Here is a 15,030-nt window from a genome sequence, read left to right on the forward strand (position 1 = left end):
CCGCTGGAGGTGTTGATTGGTACAGTCTGTCTCGATTTTAACTAGTTATTATTAAATTCTTCATGATTTTTAAATTCTAAAATTTTGTGACATATCTTAGGGAACTGCGTGACACACCAGTGTGTCGCGACACATCGGTTGAGAACCACTGGACTAGAGGAATTGTGGAATAGGATTAATTGGGAGAAATGAACTAAAATAATAATAATGCGAAAGATAACATTCTCGATTTAGGGAATCAAGCGCGAGATCTCACTGTAAGTCAAGCATCTTAATGTCATTAAGATTATTTACATTGTCACAATAAATTCTGTTCTGCATAAAACCTGAATTTTAACAATCATCACGAAACTTCAGTATCTAAAAAGAAAAAAAAAATGATTATATATGCGCATGTGTTTGTTTTGATACCTTATGCAACACTGAGGTTCTGAAGGATAGCATCTACTAAAGTGGGTATGGAACAACGACAGGTGCTTAAATCCGCTGTAGCTGGTGAGTACACAGACTATCGTGCAACAGGCCCGTAGCCAGCTTGATTTATTAGGGGAGGGGGCAGAAATGAAGATTAAGGGGGCAATGATAAACACATCAAAGAACATCATAAAACTGTTAATAAATACAAAATAGAAGTATATGTTTTATTCGACGTTTGCACTTCATTATCTACCTTCCAAAATAAGCGAGATACTACCGTTGATTAATATTCACAACTAACTTTGTGGACTACGGTAGGGCTACTGTTGTTTGAAAGTGCACCCGCTATCCTTAGATGCTTGCCATGGTTGCAATAATCGGGTACGGTTTGAAATTCTTGAAATGGGTCAAGACAATGGAAGATGTTTGGTGCATGAAGCAAGAAACATATAATTTTACACAGAAATGAGTAGAATTCGCAAAGCTGAATTTAATTTGATAAATATAATTGCAAAAATTTCACTGGTTTTGAGTCAGTTTGAAAATTCTCTCTAGCGTTATTTTTAGAGGTGGCAAAAATAATTTAGGGGGGTAGTGACCCCTCTAGCCCCTTCCTGGCTACGAGCCTGTCGTGCAAGATCAACCCTCACAGTATACCAGTTCCCCATCACAGTATCTCCCAAGAGATGAAGAGAGCAAGAAATTGCAGGAACATACCACCTTTTATATGTACAAAAGTAGAGTACCCCCCCGATAAATTAAAAAAAAAAAAAAAATCAAGCACACATTTATGAACTTTAAGGAAAAGAATGAAGTACAATACTAAAGGATTAAAGAAGGATTGTTAACGGGATACATAACGGTGAATTGCTACTTATTTCTTATCATGTTTTTTTACTACACCTCTGTAAACAAGCCATTCATTATACAAGTAGACAATTCGTATAAACAATGACATTGCAATTCATCTTTGTTTTCTCAGTACAGCCTCCGTAAAATCCGATGTCAACGTTCTGGGAAGAGGTTAATTTCTTAGGAGCATTAGCCTTGTTCAGGCCTATTAGAGCGATTCGCACTAAGTTCGTAGTGATTTTCAAGTTTACTATACAGGGTGTTTCAAAACAACACCGACAACGTTTGGGAGGTGATTCCTGACACCAAGATAAGAAAAAAAAGTATAGACCAATCTGTGCGCACAAATGCTTCCTTTCGGAGTTATAGGCTGTCGAAAACATGAAAATATGAACTTTAAAGGTCATAGCTCCAAATCTATGAGACCTATGTAGTCGGGTCAAGATTTCTCTCAGGAAGTAATATGTACGCTATCCAAAAATACATGTTTCAGAATCCTGCGGTACTTACGCAACATTTTTTATAGACAGAGTTTGGATACGGGCATATAATTCGAAGTACTCACCAACTACTTCTATAAAAATTGTTGCGGAAGTACCCAGGATTCTGAGACTTGGGTGTTTGGATAGGGCACATACTAGTTCCTAAGTGAAGTATTGACCCGACTACAGCAGATCCCATAGTTTTGGAGCTATGGACCTTCAAAATTCATTTTTTTTCATGCTTTTCGCAGCCTTTAACTCCGAAAGGAAGCGTTTGTGCACACAGGTTGGTCTATACATTTTGTGTTATCTTCGTGTCGGGAATCATCTCCCAAACGTTGTCGGTGTTGTTTTGAAACACCCGATATACATACAGGGTGTTAATGAACTAGACCGACAAACTGAAACAGGTGATCCCTCACATCGAAATAACGAAAAAAGTTAATATGGATCCGTGGTAAGAAGTACATACTTTTAAAGCTAGGGTTATCCGAAACCGTGAGGAAAATTAACTTAGGGGCGAATATCTCCAAAACTATTAGCCATCGAGCAGAGGTAGCATGCTTCAGAGAGTACAGGTTTTTCGTAGACCAGGGCTTTTATATGCCCCCACAGAAGAAAGTCTACTGGGTTTCGATCCGGCGAACAAGCAGGCCATCTAACGGGACCACTTCGACCTATCCATTGCTCCGGATACACATAACTGAGGTATTCTCGCAAGCCATGTGAGAAACGGGACGAAATGCACTGCCGAAGTTCTAGCGGGATCTCCTCCAAGAGTTCTGGTAACAGTTTGCCAAGAAGTAACTACAAAACTGTCTATTCGACAATATGCAAGAGGGCTTTTTGTCTTCTTTTGATGTCACGTATCACCTATCGCAGTATTTGCATTACCTCCCATTACACCCTATATATATATATATATATATATATATATATATATATATATATATATATATATATATATATGCAAATCTCTGTTATGGTGATATTTTGCGACAAAGAATTCACGAAAGATTTGGATGATCCCCTGGTTGGATATTATATTTTGGATTCTTCGAGGAACACGCACTGCATTAAGTTGTTCAATATAAATAAAATATGATCTAGATACAGGGGTAAAAGTGCGGAGGAACGTGGGGAGATGCCGTGTCCCCGCTTCCAGATAATATCTTTGGCGTCATCCACTTTCTAACAAAATTACAACGGGTAAAGATAGGCACGGGGAACGGCATGACGTCACGTGCCCCATACCTTTTCAGATCCACTTTTACCCCTGTCTAGATATATCAGCCGGAGACAATTAAACAAATAAAGGTAGCTGTTAAGTTAAACATGAATGCACTGGTAGACTAGTTTAACATTGGTTTACCTTAGAAAAGAAGAGGAACGTGAAGCAAACGTACAAAATTTCTTCTTTATCAGCGCAAGTGGGATCGTTATTAAGCGTAGTGATGTAAATATACATAAATATATTATACTGAAATTCTAATAACGGATGCTTTTAGAAAAATCGTATATTTCTTTCAGTTGTCGGGTGCTATTAATTCAAAATGCGTAAAGGTTATTTTCACACATTGAAATATTAGCATTATTCTTGTTAAATTTCTCTTCCTGGCAAAACGTAGTATTTGCCATGAAATTTAGGTTAAAACAGTTTTTGTTTTATTTTAAAATAGAGGAACATTTTTGTTTAGTTTGAGCCCCATGATTACGCAGCAAGGTTAAAGGGAACTATGATAATGAAATGGATGATAATAGTAGAATGATGAAAGTGGAAGGATACGAAAGAACTCTGAGAACACCCACTCACAGTGTTTGCGCACCAAATGTCCGGGGACCCCACACACCAGATAAAAATAACGTATCATTCTATTTTTTAAATAAAGATTCAAAATTTTAAAGATTCTTTTAGCATGTTTGTATGTTTATTTTGAATACTAATTACAGAGTTACTTGCTGAATGACTTTATAGAAAATAAATTACATAAGTGTTTGTTTGCTTTTTCTGAAGAAAATGTCGTTTTGGTCTGGAGGAAAAACCCTACTTTTGGACCAAACCAAAAATTTCAGTATGTCTAATGTTTTTCAGCGGTTTTTAGCTCATTTGAGGGTGCTGAATCTGAATCTGCCGGGTGTACAAATGTACACCTTGAGCATTTTGAGTAATTCAAGATGGCGGCCAATATGGCGGCTGTAAAAGTGATAGGAATATTTTTGTATATTTTATCAAGATGGGTATCAAATTATATGTTTTTTGGGTTGCAGATTCCAATAATAAAGTCAAAAATGTTATAAAATTGATACAAATCGAGATATTAAATATGGGGCCCAATATGGCGGCTGCAAAAGAAGTTAATGTTGTCATTTCTAAAACATATTTTTGAAAGAAATATATACTGACATGAGTAATAATAAATCGTAAAATCTTAATTTTGTGCTCACAGATGGCAGCATTTTCATAGAATTTAGGAAAAATATCTCAGAAACAAAATAAGAGATACTTCCAAGTGAAATACTAGAACGATTTATGAAAGGCGAACATGTTCTGCGTCACAAACCAGGTATCTGGAATGCTATATGGTTAGACATGTTCATTGAGAATACATTTATGCGTTATGGCCATGGACCAGGAGGTATAATCGGAGTTACACTAAATCCATCAGCAGTGAAGCGATGGGCTTTCAGCCTTCACACCTGCAGTCGTTTAGTAAATGACATTTATGTCATGCGAGATCCTGGACGAGATATGGAAATAACTAAGCATAAGGAAGGAATGCCATCTCGAGTAAAAGGAGATCCTGCAGACCGAATTAAGTTAAAGGAAAAGCTGTTTCATTGTATAGATCCTCTGAAGACCGATGATCACCCTAAAACTATTGTGAATATTGTGACAGGGAAAATTTGTTCCCAGAAAGTGAATGTTGATAATGCTGTTGACATAGGTGAGAAGACATTGTGTTCTTACGAAGAAAAACTACCAACTGGTTTTCACGATCCAATCTAAACAACGGTTCGTAATGTTTCCTGCGATGACGTCAAAAGAACAGCTAGTATTGGTGTAATTGACACAGAACTCTTGTACATGCGTGCAATGTGACTCACATCTACAAGAGATATTGATGCTAAACGAGTGATTTCATATGAGCTTGCCGCTGTCCTCAACATCTTTGTTTGATGAATATGAGACTCCCAGGTTCTGCAAAAGAAAGTCAAAACTGAAACAAATATTACAGGTAGAGAAGTCTATAAGATCGTACAAGCACAAAGATGCTATCATACTTGATGGTTGTGCTGTTTTGTAGGTGATCAACTGGCCATCTAACGAAACTGTTCTTGACTTCATAAAATTGTATCGGTCATATGTGCTTGAAAAATTGAACAAATGCAACGTGTACCTGATATTTGACTAATATAAGGAGTACAGCACCAAAGAAGGAATAAGAAGCGTCAGAACAGGATCAACATGTAGCAGGTATCATAAATTGTCTTTCAACACGTCCTTGCCCTCCCAACAAGTTGTGCTGAATGTTACGAAGAATAAGGTACAACTAGTACAGCTGATCTGCAAGTATCTAATGACAGAAGGGTTGCCATCAGATTCCACCAAAAGCCTATTCATCACTGGACCAGAAGATGTTACAACAGAAATAACTGCTGATTGTATCAAGGAACGTCCAGATATGAAAAACACTCACGAAGAGGCTGATGTCATAATTATCACACAAGTAGTGATGGTAGCCAATCACGTTAGAAATTGTCGGACAGAAATTGGACAGAAATTGTACAATAAATGTAATTAGTGATGACACGGATGTTCTTCTCCTCCTGATGCACCACCACCACACACAAAAACTTACTTGTAACATTTTTATGGAGGCAACTCAAAGTCATAGAGGAGTTATTGACATTGGATTGTCTGTGTCCAAACACCGTGGTATTGTTTCAAACTCACTAGCACTTCATTCTCTTTCTGGCTGCGATACAGTTCCTAGTCTTTATGGCATTGGAAAGCAGAAGGCAATGAAAGTACTACAAAGTGGGAAGAAGCTTCAAAAGCTTGGAAATAAGACATCACTACTTAAAAATGTGATTCAGGAGGCAACTGAGTTTATAGCTTATTGCTATGGTGGTAGGATAATTGGCCCTACAATGTCTGATGTCAGAAGAGATGTTTGGCTGAAGAAATTGTCAAAGAAGTCTGCCGTACATATCCCGAAATTGAAGAGCTTGCCACCAACTACGGAGGCATTCTCTGAAAATGTAAAAAGAGCTCATTCCAGGCTTGTATTTGGAAACAAGCAGATAAACCAGACCCACCAGACATGGATCCGACACATTTTGGGTGGTATCGTGATGAGTTGAACAAAACATTGGAACCAGTTACTGTACCACCGGGAACTGTGATGGCACCGAAAGACATCTTGAAGATGGTGAGTTACGGCTGTTCTTCTGAAAACATGTATAAAGGACATTGTGGCTGTGTGGCAAATCATCATAACTGCACTGACTTCTGCAATTGTGAAGCCTCTAAACGATGCCAGAATACCTTCACACGTCAAAATACTAGGAATCTAGAAGACGAAAACATGGATACTTCTTCTGACGAAGACTGACAAGTGACTGATCTGTGATATTTATTATTTTGTTGCGGAGTAACATAGAAACATCGGCATTTTGTATTGTAAATGTACATATTTCGCTTTAATGTGGCCAGCAACATAATTCTTGATTAAGAAAACGTCCAGGAAAAAAAATATAAGAAAATCTACACCTAAGCTTGTTTTTTTTATTTTACACAGAAAGGAATGGTTTTGTAAATAAATATAGAGAAGCCCAAAATGTGGGGGAAAATGTTCTGAAGCGCAAACAAGGTGAGTTGCGGTGACGGAGAAAGCATCAACACCCAATCCAAAATTTCAGTGTATCAGATATTGTTCTAAGTATGTACCTAGCTCGAGGGTCGCGAATCTGAATATTCCAATTGAATATATTGATTTATATCAATTTCATAAGGTTCCTGAAGTAACTATTGAAATCTGCAACCCCAAAAACATATAATTCGATACCCATGTCGATACAATACTCCAAAAATATTCTTGTCAATTTTACGGCCGCCATATTGGGTGCCATATTGAATACCTCGATTTGTATCAATTTCATAACATTTTTGACATTATTATTGGAATCTGCAACCCAAAAAACATATAATTTGATACCCATCTTGATAAAATATACAAAAATATTCCTATCAATTTTACAGCCGCCATCCTGGCCGCCATCTTGAATTATTCGAAACGCTCAAGGTGTACATTTGTACACCCGGCAGATTCAGATTTAGTACCCTCAAATTAGGTAAAAGCCACCGAGAAACATTAGACATACTGAAATTTTTAGTTTCGATGGATTTCCTCCAGACTATTTTAAGAAGTCAGCTTAAAAAAAAATGAAATGAAAGAAAGAAAAGTAACTCGTCTTATGCGCAGCAAAATTTATTCAAGTTTTGGTTTGTTTTCTGCTTGGTTGTAATACTGGCATTGTAAGTAAATAAGATTTCACATTGTTTCCTGAAATTTCCAATCATTTTAGAAACAAAGGTCATTTTTCTCTCAACCTTACACGTAAAAGACGGATCTGATGAATTACATGTTATACTGGAAAACACCAGAATGTTTTCAAATATTTTTGCTTTTAACCCACTGATTTCGATTTTTTTTTAAATTTCTTAATTTTGGTTTTAAGGAAGGTATGTTTTGGGAACATTCGAATTGACAGCGAAATAATTAGCAAATCGTGTGAATCAGATGATCAAAAATTGTAGTCTGTTTGTAGTTAAGATATTCCCCTACTTCCATCGGTTATTTAATCGTTCTTGATTAAAAATATAAATAACACATCAAATTTGTGACTTAAAATAATAGTAATTGTCTGTATTTAGCTTTTTTTTTTTTTTTTTGTCTACAACGAAATTTTCATATGCATATTACAATACTATTATCGTTCAATTTGCGTCCTTGATTGTGGCAAAAATGCAGGGAAAATGTGTCAAATCTAACAGAGTTTGTAAGAATCTACATTTATTTATTCCAGTCTCTGGAAGGCAGTCTAGGTTTTTGTAACCAGAAGTGTGCAACATACAAGTTTTAATCTACTGCACGCCCACATACTACGGGTTCTAATTGACAAGACTCTCAATACTACAGACAACATATGATCTCCTCTCTATAAATCCCTCTTTAAACCCCTGTCCAAATCTCATCACCTGTATGAAGCTCTTGGTTCAAATTTCGATGGAATATCAGAATTGTTTAATGATGATCCTGCATTGGGAAATTACTTGAATTAAGTAGTGAACTTCTCTCTAGAAAGCCACAAATAGCAGCGATGGAAGTCGGTATGCCAACCACAAGATAACCATTTAAATAAGTTGTCAGACCACCCATAGAATCATGTGAGCTACATCATTATGAATGGTTGCATTGCTTTCAGTTTTAATACCCCTTTCCAACATCAAGATTATTCGATACGTGCGCCTACATCTTAAGGTGGAATTCGAACCACACAATCTCCCAACAAGAATCGGACCCAGGTCTTCCGGTCCGAAGGGGCGTATGCTAATTTTATAGCCACAAGAGAGTTCTATAGCACAATCAAATTGGTCAACATATTGGCATAACGTACATTTAACTTCTATTTTAAATTACAACTACAATATTGCGTTTACTTCTATTGATTTATATGATATTATACTCTGTGCTACTCAAAGCAGTAAAGCGGGACAATGAATAAAAGTCGGAACATATCCCGTTGAGGTAGGTTTTCTGGCGACCGTACATCTATGATAGATGAAACGATACGCTGTGCGCCAACTAAACACGTCCACTATAATTTATTTATCATTCTTAGATTAATATAAAGGTAAGCAAGAAAGTTCTGTCGCTTTATCACCCACCACCTTCGAACATCGATATGTCACCTAAGACGTACATAGAAGATAAAAAATATCCCTATCAGCATCAACGACCTTCTGCCAACGTTCTGGAAGGCCATGGATTACATCGCGGTAGAGCTTGGTGGGCCGTGAAGCGAAGAAGGTATCAAGTGTATTTTGCACTTCTACTACGGATATGAACTGTCGTCCTCTAAGGTGATTGTCCAAGAAATGGAACAACTGATAATCGGACGGTGCAATGTCCGGAGAATGGAATAAATAGTGTTTCCCATCCAAGGCGTAGAATGATGTCCCGGGTCATTCTAGCCACGTGGGCCTTAGCGCTGTCCTGTAACAGGAGGACCACTTTGCGATTCAGAAGTGCTGGCTCGAGAGTTTTGAATTTTTAATGAACACAGCTCAGCTGCTGGCAGTACAGAGTTGCATTGATACCCCAACCAGTTGGTAGCAGTTCCCGATGCATGATGCCGCGAGCAGTCCACAAAAGGGAGGGCCTTCTGATGCACTGCTGGTTTCGGCTGTTTTGGAACCGGTTTATGGGATGCTAACCAACGATGATGGCGTCGTGGAGGTTTGTACAGGACCTACTTCTCATCACATGTCAACACCCTGTCCAGAAATGGATCATTCCTCAGACGAGACAGCAAAAAACAAAGGTGTCTGCTCGCGTTATCTTCTGCCCCAGAGTCAAATGATGTGGGACCCACCTTGTATTGTTTCCCCAGTGGATGGAGGTGCTGCCGTATGGTTTCTCCACACAAGATAATTGAAATATGGAATAAGAGCGCCCTAGACAATACTATTTTGCGTGAGGTACCGTTTTCACAAGTCACCTAGCGGGTTTCCGTTTTCAGCTGTTTAGAAACGCGAAAATAAATGCCGATTTTCAAAATGGCTCGAAATCGAAAGCAGATAAGTGAGTCGTGATAACGGTTTCTCATGTAAAATAATATTGTCTAGGGCGCTCTTGTTCCATATTTCGATTATCTTTTATCTATTTGAAGATATCACATAATTACTGTAAAATTAGCGGCATTTTAATTTCGCCGGGATGAAGACTCTTAACTCTTGTCTCATAGGTAAGCTCAGTTGTAGGTACCGACTAAATTTCCTTGACGTAATAGAATAATAACTAACACGTAGATATATTGGTAGGATGGAACACTGGTTACATCAGGGCACAATGTAGACAATATTTTGAATATATGATTATGGAAGTCGTGTGAATGAAATGGTAAAGTAAGAAAATGAAGGTCATTCTTAGGAAATCCCAAGGATTGTGTGTGGAGGTAAAGGCACCACTTCCTTGACTTCGGCACTCAATAAGATACCACTTTCCCGTCTATTTATTCCCCAGGTTATCTACTTTAAAGAGACTGAATGAACCTAAGAGCCACGGAGATCGAACCCGGACCACCCAGTTGGCAAGTAGATACTTCACCTTACAGACTGCACTATCATGGGTCTAATAGATCAAATACCTTTGCAATATAAAGAACTTGCAGAAGTTCGCTTCCTTTGTATGGACCGAATAGTATGCAATCTGCAACACAGTAAAGTAGTTTGGGTTGACTATCCTGCAGGATTTCTGAGATACTTTTGATATGGGATGACACTCCAAACCGCCTAGAATTCAAAATTTAAAAAACGGCTTCATATCCGATTATATCTGGTGAAGATATATCTATGTATAAAATTTTGTGGTCCTAAGTGATTTCCTTCAATGCGAAAATCTGATGATAGAAACACACACACACACACATGTCCTTTTATACATTAGTGAAGATAGATGAATCGATCTTTGCGTTCGTCACATTTCCTGGCTTTCACTACTTCTGTCACTAATTCTGAATAACTATATTTTAAATCAAATTCCATTAATCACAAAGCTCATTCAATGAAATACCTACTGACCCATTTAAACAGTAATCAAGTTAAAGCAGATGAAAATTTCACACTTACCCTGTATATATTATTTTACCCAAGTACTTTTGTTACTCTAACACTAGGAAACACCCCAGTTCATGCAGGAAAGCGGTGATTTTTTGCACAGAATCTGTGACTGAACAACAAGGATATTGACACAAGTGCAGTGTTAAGAACTGCATATTTCTTTAAAAGAAACGAAATTTCCCTGAAATGGTACTGAAAGCACTTCTGCTTTGTCACTTGAAATACGGCAGTTAAGAGAATATGTATGATTACATATATACTCTGACTGCGAATAGCAATGCCAAGATAAAAGTCTAACCTTGTGAGATAATGTATTGAGTCCGTGCCAAAAGGAAGGAACAGATCGTAAGCGGAATTTCTTTTAATACCTCCCATCACGTTCCTTTCTGGAGAGGAAGTAAATACAATGCATTGATTCAATACAGCAGTCTCATTCATTCCTTTTTTTTTTTTTTATCGTTACTGGACCCTCAAAATATTCATTTTCATTCAGACTTTTATCCTTCCCATCTTTCATTGAATCCTTTTTAACTGGTCATAGCGATTGTGAACATACAATTTGCTATCATTGAATAAGAGGATTTCGAGTATGCACTAACTGATGAATGTCATGATGAGACTGATTAGAATGATAAAATCTATATACAACAACAGCCTATCAATTTTGTTGATTACTCACTGAAATCTCCGTTCTTCATATGGGATTAATTTTATGGAAAATATTTGGGAAAAATATATTTAGACCCTCTTCCTTTCCCCTCAGAATATGTATTTGAATGGAAATGAACTTCCAAGGTTTGCCCAAATTAAAAAGAAGACTATGATTATATCTAAAGAATGATTTATTACATAATAAGTTTACAGAATATGTGAAACACAGAGGTTGTTCAGCCTACGTTTGGCCGATTTCGTTCCTTCCCCTCCCAGGCAGAATGGACTCACCCGACCTAGCTCGTGGCGTCCTGCAGTGTTGTGCAGTGACTTCCTGGGAACGGAGTTGTTTTTTCGCGCGGACGACAATAACGCACAAAACAGGACCATTGTTGTGAGTGTTGTGTTAAATTTGATTCCAAGTGTGTGGGTTTCCGCTCTGTAGCAAAAATGCCACCCAAACTAAGCCAGTTTTGTGAAGGCTATGTTGTGGCTCTTTATGACGCCCACTTTAGTGTTTCTGTCATTAGAAAACAGTGCAAGAAGAATGGTTGCAACATCAGTTTAAGTGGAATAAAAATGTTATTAAAAAGTCCAATAGCAACGAAGCTCCACCATTTGGATCACCAACGAAGTTGCCTAGGAAGCGAGAATTCACCAAGGCCACCTCCACCATGCAGAGGAAACTTCGCAAAATGGAAATGCAAGAAAATCCACCAACACAAAGGTGTATGGCTAATCGCCTTGACGTGTCTTTGGGGACTGTGAGGCGGACGTTACACCATCAACTCAAGTTGAAAAAAGTCATGAAAGCTCCCAACGGCCATCTTCTCACGAATGTCCATCAAAGGAACGAAAGTGTAACGCCCGGAAGCTGTACGAACGGCATCTGGCAAAACAAAGGTGGATGTACGTCGTAACGCTCGATGAAGCATGGATTTACCTTTCCGACTGCGGCAAACCTAGAACCTCATGTACCGAGAAAAAGGCGCCAAGAACTTCAGAAGGTGGGTCCGAGTCTGTAAAGAATCCTTCCCGAAAGGGTTCGTGGTCGTTGCTGGCTACTGTTACCGAGGCAAACTGAAGATTCGTACGGTGTCGAAGAACTGCAAAATAAATTCGCAGTATTTTTAGGAGCAGATCATGCGGCCGATCTACGAGCATGACATTCCAACAATGTACGGAAATGACGCCAATCTGGTGCGCATTCACACGAACAAGGTCTCATCACATACCTCAAGATCGTCACTCGCATTCTACAGGGAGATGGATAGGGCAAGTGGTATACAGGTGATACCTTTTAATGAGATACCTGTTAAATCTTCAGATGCAAGTCCTATGGACTATTGTGGATTTGGATTGCTGAAGCGGGCTTTGGGAAAACGGTGTGTGACAACTGTGGAAGGACTTTGGAAAGCTGTGCAAAGGGAATGGGACAAGATTCCCCTCTCAGTTCTTCAGAGAAGTCTATTACAGTGGAAATTACGCTGTCAGGCTATTGTTAGGAACCAAGGGAAACACATTGAGCACTTACGGACCTAGCGCCATGGATTCTTCTAAATTTTTAGGGAAGTCGAAATTGACCAAATGTAGAGTGAACAACCTCTGTACAGTTAATGTTTAACATGAGCCTATAGATAATTGCCATTGATATTGATTTATTGATCCCAATACATAGGAAGGGGTGAATGGCTTAAGTGAAGAAACACTGCGTTTCTGGTGGATTCATTGTTTTATAGTGTTCTGCACTTCTTATTACAGGTATATCATTGAATTTCCAGGGACTCTTTAAAGCGCCGATAGTATGCGAGTCACATGGGGAGATATCGGGACTGTACGGAGGATGTTTGATGACTTCCCTCAAAGTGTTTTCAGCAGGTCGAGGGTCTTTTTGGCCACATATGGCTTACTGTTGTTTTGGAGCAGCAGTATCCTGTTGGAGAGCTTGTTTCAGCGCTTGTTTTTTGTCTATCTAAAATCTCCGAAGCTTATTAGTACCGTTCAGAGTTTAGTACCATCCACCCCAGCTCGTTGCGCTGATCTGGAAGAATCAATTATGCATCCGAACGCGCTAAACAACTTATTTTAACTGAGGAAACAACAGACGACGCCATTTGTTACAAATGCAAACTAGGAATCAAACCGGCACTTACTGGCAAACATAAATCTTCTTCCTTGATTAGAAACAACGCCGCTACAGTCAAAGTGTCCTTTTCAATTGGGCAATCCTTATATTAAAACTCAACTAAACCAAGCGCGAGCTACATACAAAAGTTCAAATCTACATGATGGAGCAGTTATTCTTTTGGGAAAAAGTTACGCCTTTCTCATCCTTAAGATACACTATTCAACCAAAGTGTAATGATAAAAATACAGGTGAACTACGTTCAAAAATTCAATTTTAAACGATTCAATTGTCTTTTGACATTTTATGAGCAGAAAGTAGGAAATTAAAATATAGAACTTGCTCCCCTTCTCTCTCAGAAGCAGAGTTTTCTAAAGGCAGGGACACATGTCCACTTACTTTATTAGGAGTTTTATACCAAATTTCATCTTCCTAACATGAAGTGATCGTGAAATAGTCTATTATTGCATTTTAAACCCTCTTCGCCCTTAGGATGCGTGTTGTAATGAAAGTAACATGATAAAACTTAGTTTGAAAATTCATTCAAATTGTTTAACGGTTTTCAATATGATGATGAGACAGACAACGTTGATTTTAATGAAAAAAAAAAAAAAAAAACTTTTCTTCCCTTAGAAGAGACATTTCCGAAAACACAGGAATACGTGTCCAATTATTTTTAACGGTAAGTTTGTATACCACATTTAATATTCTTAACTTGACGGGCTGTAAGATACTCTATTTTGGTATAAATTTCAAACCTTTCTTCCTCCTTGGGTACACATTTTAGATTTTAATCAAAATGGGAGGACTGCAGTACCCGATTCAAAGTAGATGCTAATTATATTCGAAAATATATTTCAAACGGTTTAGCCGTCAGATGCTATACAAACATGATCATTTTAATTTTTTATATATAGAGAGATGACAATGGTACTTAACACAACTGCAAACTCGACCACTATATTTTAATACTTTGTAAGAGCCAGGGAAGGTATTATTATTATTATTATTATTATTATTATTATTATTATTATTATTATTATTATTATTTATTATTATTATTATTTGGAGTTGTATTTTGGAATAGAATAATATTAGAGCCCTTTAGAAAAATATGAAATATTGGACCTTTAGAATATGAAATTTTAACAAATATCTTAATGAATTCTAGAAGTTCTAGTAGCCGTGATACTAAAGTAGTGCTCAGATTACATTTATGCATCATGTTAGGGAAATATATTTGGTTGAGATGAAGGGACAGCAACAGCACTTAAATTATTCTCAGTCCTTTTAGAAACTGTATAGTGGGTCGCTTCTATTCTTCACTAGTTAAATTCAGAACAATATCTCGCACAACATAAAGCCACAACAAATACATATTAATTTTTCGAGTGGGTGAGGGCAGTAGGAGATATTTCATTGAAATGGACCCAGATCACATTTTTGTTTCATTTAAGAATATTCTGATGTAATGAACGTATTCCATGCTTCGTTTATACATTCGTGTTCGTATCGTACGATATAGAGTAAGAAAGTTTTATCTTCAAATGAGTATCCCTTGAGCAGGGAGGAGCTTGAATGGAAAGCAGTTTTCCTTC

The 15,030-nt window shown here is 37.6% G+C and overlaps 1 protein-coding gene across 8 annotated transcripts in view; it reads right to left on the reverse strand.

Annotated features, from left to right (window-relative positions):
• Positions 1–15,030, reverse strand: part of ATP7 (copper-transporting ATPase 1) — a 361,543-nt gene that overhangs the window by 310,438 nt on the left and 36,075 nt on the right. The window contains exon 1 of one of the 8 annotated variants that reach the window (XM_081728123.1): positions 10,666–10,875. The exons of the other annotated variants lie outside the window; for them this stretch is intronic. The gene's annotated coding sequence lies outside the window, so the exon portion shown is untranslated. Of the gene's footprint in view, positions 1–10,665; positions 10,876–15,030 lie in introns of those variants that run through there. 8 annotated transcript variants of the gene reach the window in all.

Source organism: Thermobia domestica, chromosome 10 (genome assembly GCF_964235325.1).
Source record: "Thermobia domestica chromosome 10, izTheDome1.hap1.1, whole genome shotgun sequence".
Lineage (NCBI taxonomy): Eukaryota > Metazoa > Arthropoda > Insecta > Zygentoma > Lepismatidae > Thermobia > Thermobia domestica.